Genomic DNA, 5,210 nt, shown 5'->3' on the forward strand with positions numbered 1-5,210 from the left:
AAGTTGAAATTTCTGTAAGACATGGGACTAAAAATATCACTCTCAGCAGTATAAATGAGAAAGGGATCAGTGAGAAGACTATACAGTAACCAGGAGAAAGAGGAGGGGCCTCAATCAGTATCATTGCAGTGGGGTGGTGAGAAGTGGTTGGATTCTGGATGTATTTTGAAAGATTTCCTGATGGATTGGAAGAAAGGTGAAAAAGAAGAAAGACAGGAGTCAGGGATAACTCAAAGTTCTGTTGTTGTTGTTGTTGTTGTTGTTTTGTGGCTTAAACATCCAGAAAGATGAAATTGTCAACCACAGAAATAAAGACATTTGTAAATAGAGGAAGTTTGAGAACAGAGACCAGGAACTCAGTTTTGGACATGTTCAGCGTTAGATGTTTATTGGATGTCCAAGTAGAATTGTGCACTAGGCTGTTGGATAAATGAGTCCAAAGTTCATGAGACAGAACTGAGCTGAAGCTTTAATTCTGAGAGTCATTGGCATATGTGTCATTTATAGCCATGAGCTTGGATAAGATCACACAGAGAATGAGGTAGAGAGAAGAGGACCAAGGGCTCCAAGTGTAAAATGTCAGGATGGAGAAAAGGAACTGACAAAAAGTCTGAGAAGATACAGACAGTAAAGAAGGAGGAAAACCAGGATAATAGTGGTGAAGGGTCTTCCAGAAGCCCGTGAATACCCTTCCTGTGTGGAGCAAATGAGACTCGCTGTATGATTTCCAGATCAGCTGCTTACTCTTTTTTCATACTGACACCACAAGTGATTATATTTGTCTAGTGTTTTAGAGTTTTCATAGCTCTTTCTTCTATTAGTCAGGTATTATGTTCGCCATTTTACAGATGAAAAATCTTGAAGTGCAAAAAGATTAAGTGATCAGCTTTAGGGTCACAAAATTCATAGGTGAATAAGGGAAAACTCCAGGATAAGAATAAAAGCCTTGCAAATCTAGTTCATGGTTCTTTCTTCCATCACTTGGTGCAAGGAAACTTGACTCCACTGTTGTTCAGTCTTGTTGGAATTAGCCTGTGCATCTGGTGTGGTTTATGGTGCATGAAAAGCTCTCTGATCTGCAGGGCATTTGATCTAAAATACTAAATATAAGTGCCTACTTTGTCAGTCCACTGGCCTGAAGTGTTGATGGATGCACAACCACATTTAAAATGTTCACTGTCGGGAAGAGGATTTGGCTCAACTGATAGAGCATCCACCTACCATATGGGAGGTCCAGGGTTCAAACCCAGGACCTCCTGACCCATGTGGTGAGCTGACCCACGACCAGTACTGATATGTGCAAGGAGTGCCGGGCCACGCAGGGGCATCCCCCACATGGGGGAGCCCTACACACAAGGATTGCACCCCACAAGGAGAGCCACCCAGTGCAAAAAAAGTGCAGCCTGCCCAGGAGTGGCGCTGCACACACGGGGAGCTGATACAGCAAGATGATGCAACAAAAAGAGACATAGATTCCCGGTGCTGCTGACAAGGATGCAAGCAGACACAGAAGAACACACAATGAATGGACACAGAGAGCAGACAATGGGGGGCGGGGGAAGGGAAGAGAAATAAATTAAAAAAAATAAATCTGGGGAAGCGGACTTGGCCCAATGGATAGGGTGTCCACCTACCACATGGAAAGTCCATGGTTCAAACCCCAGGCCTCCTTGACCCATGTAGAGCTGGCCCATGTTCAGTGCTGATGCACGCAAGGAGTGCTGTGCCATGCAGGGGTGTCCCCCGTGTAGGGGAGCGCCATGCCCAAGGAGTGTGCCCCATAAGGAGAGCTGCTCAGTGCGAAAGAAAGAGCAGCCTGCTCAAGAATGGCACCGCAAACACGGAGAGCTGACACAACAAGATGACGCAACAAAAGAAACACAGATTCCCGGTGCCGCTGATGAGGATAGAAGCGGTCACAGAAGAACACACAGCGAATGGACACAGAGAGCAGACAACTCGGGGGGGGGGGCGTGGAAGGGGAGAGAAATAAAATAAAAAGTAAATCTAAAAAAAAAATTTACTGCCAATTAAGCCGACTGGCCCCCTCTCCCCGTGGGGGCCCGGTGTGCAGTGGCTGCGGACAGCAGCCTCCTTGGTAGTGTATGTGGCCTGTTGCCTGTACAGGTTGCCCTAAGGGACCTTGCAGACGGCCCTTCCTTGCCTGTTGCTGGTCCTGTCTGTGACCTCATGCCATCCCCAATCTAGGCTCCAGACGGGTATGCGAGGTGCCTTTGGAAAGCCTCAGGGGATGGTGGCCTGGGTCACATCGGCCAGGTCATCGTGTCCATCTGCACTAAGCTGCAGAACCAGGAGCCTGTGACTGAGGCGCAGCGCAGGGCCAAGGTCAAGTTCCCTGGCCACCAGAAAATCCACATCTCCAAGAAGGGGGGCTTCACCAAGTTCAATGCTGACGAATTTGAAGACATGGTGGCTGAGAAGCGCCTCATCCTGGATGGTGGTGGGGTGAAACACATCTTCAACCGTGGCGTCTTGGACAAGTGGCGCACGCTGCACTCATGAGGGCTTTGCCAGCACTGCCCTCGCCCGACCCGGGCCCTCCAATAAGTGACAATAAATGCTCAACAAATAAACAAACAAACAAACAAACAAACAAACAAATAAATAAAATAAATTAAAATAAGATAAAATAAGATAAAATAAATAAAATAAAATAAAATAAAATAAAAGTTAACTAAAATTCCCAGGCAGGCAGTGCTTGGCCCAGTAGGACAGGTGATGGGTTGAAAGCTCTGGAGTCAAATGCAATCTGGAATTTTGGATAATTTACTAAAATCTCTGTACCAAAATAATTTTTCATCTGTAAAATAGAATAGTTGTAGCAATAATAAATGTAAATCCATAGAGCTTTAAAATGTAAGAATTAATTAAGACAGTATATGTAACGTATTTAGATTAAGTCTGGAATAAAGCAAGCACTCACAAAATTTTGGGTCTTTTTACTTCTGTTTCCCTAAAAATAACCAGAGTTTCCCCATACAAAGTTGGTGCTCAGTCATAAGAGGGCAAACGATGGAATAAACAAGCAAAATGCTGATCAAATGGTATAATTTAAAGAGAATCAGAATGTGCATTTAATGCTACTTGTGTCCAAACCAGAGACAACTGAGGGAAAGAAATTTGTATAACTTATTCATATATAACTTGGAAGGAAAGATACAATATGGAGCAGGTAGAAAAGTTTGAGCTGAAAATGTGCAGTCCATCCTCAGTCCTGCTCCTGCCAACACACATGATGAGAGATGGCCTGTGGAGACCAAAGAAACATGGGACAGAAACAGTATGGAAAAACGGAACTGTAAGTCCCCAAATGTAAGTTAAATGATTAGATTCAGCTTCTCTCCTTTCCTTCCAGAAAAAAAAAAAAGACTTTTTCCTCTATTCTATACACATAATAGGTATAATAGTAATGAAGTATGCAAAACATCAAAGTGGGATATTTATCAGTAAGAATAATTGGGGATATGAGACTTAGATAATACACAAATTGTATGATCCCCATTAAAAATTCTGAGATTATTTCTCATTAATGCCATTTTTGCCTATAATAGATCCCTTTATTCTACTCTTTATTTCTAATTTCAAAGCAGCTCTATGTAACTGACAAAAGCATGGCTTTGGAGAAACAGGAACCTGTGTTTCAATTCAAGCACTACCATTTTTTTTTACTAATTTTAATATTTAAAAAATACATCTCTCTGGACCCCAAATTCCCTTACATGTAATCCAGAATACTGATCCTAATCAAAAGAATTATTTTGAGAACTTAAATATGAAGTCTTATAAACGTACTCTGATATGTGCCTGCCCAATTTAAAGTCACCATGCCAACATTTCTTTCACTTTCTACAATAGATATGAAATTTGAATTCACATTTTAAGTTCTAGCACAAATACTTCAAAAAATGAAGATATTCTGAACTTTTCTAATTGAGTTCAGACTAGCTGTGACAGTTTAAAGTGTTTTATGAATCCTGGAAAAGATCATGTTCTCAAACTAATCCGTTTCTGTGGGTGTGGGGCCCTTTGATTGCATCTAATTAGTTAGGGATCTTTTGATTCAATTGTTTGATTAGACCACTTTGGGGCCTTTGATTGGACTATATCAGCGAGGTGTGCTCTAGGTTAAGTGTCTGCTCTCTTGCTGGGGTTTTACGTAAACTGAGAACTGAAAGCAGAAACACACAGAGAAAAGAGACACACAGAGCAGAGAAAACAGCTACATTTTACCCTAACACATGGGAAAGGACTGAAGGAGCCCTGAGACCCTGAGAGAGAGGTCCTGGAGGCTGGAGGATGAAATCAGCAGAGCAGAGAGGCATGGATAAAGGCTCCAAGAGGCAGCTCAAAGCTGAAGAGACCAGCCCTGCTGTGTGCTTGACTGCCCACAGATGAGCTAAAGGAGAAGGTGGCCTGGAGGAGAAGACAAACACCCAACTGGAGGCCACCCTTCTGCCTTGCCACATGGCAGGAGTCCAGGTTCTGACCAGCAACTGACCTCTGTTGAGAAAGCATCTCTGATGATGCCTTGGTTTGGACATTTTTGCAGCCTTGGAACTGTAAGATTTTACACTAATAATTCCCAGATTATAAAAGCCAAATCATTTCTGGTATTTTGCTTCCAGCAGCCTTAGCAAACTAAAATACTTGCTTTTTGAGTGCTCAATACATTTGATACTTTCCCCTCTTATAGCATTTATTGAGTCAAATTGTAGTTATTCCTGTGTCTGTACTGTAAGAAGTAAAACCTAATTGTGGCTGATCAAGCAAAAACATATTGGGAAATTATTTATAGGATATTGCTCTTTCATGAAACTCTACTAAAATGATGTCAAGGAACTTTTATTTTTTTGGGGGGGAGGGATAAACTCACAAATTCAAAGGAACAAGAGAGGAGAAATCAGCAATAAAACTTTGGAAGCCAGAAGGCAGACAAAGAGTGATACTTGACATATGATACCCAAGAATTGTACATTATAAGCCAACACAAAAGGATTAAGTAAAATCCCAAGACTTCTTATCTTCTTTAAGACATAAACATAAATAATAACAGCCAGGCTTTGGTGGAAATGAGAAGATTTTCCTCTGGGGAAGATGAAAATCTCAAAAGAATTTAAAATCCCAAGCCTAAAAAAAACTAATAATTGGGATTAGCCAAATATAATGCCCCTGCCAGATAATCATAAAAT

The 5,210-nt window shown here is 41.8% G+C and overlaps 1 non-coding gene across 1 annotated transcript; it reads left to right on the plus strand.

Moving 5' to 3' along the window:
• Positions 1 to 2,020: 2,020 nt before the first annotated feature.
• LOC111766386 (small nucleolar RNA SNORA70) lies at positions 2,021 to 2,155 on the plus strand. Its single transcript, XR_002798450.2, has one exon. It is a non-coding gene; the product is annotated as a small nucleolar RNA SNORA70 (small nucleolar RNA).
• The last annotated feature ends 3,055 nt before the right edge of the window (positions 2,156 to 5,210 follow it).

Source organism: Dasypus novemcinctus, chromosome 3, assembly GCF_030445035.2.
Source record: "Dasypus novemcinctus isolate mDasNov1 chromosome 3, mDasNov1.1.hap2, whole genome shotgun sequence".
Taxonomy (NCBI): Eukaryota; Metazoa; Chordata; class Mammalia; order Cingulata; family Dasypodidae; genus Dasypus; species Dasypus novemcinctus.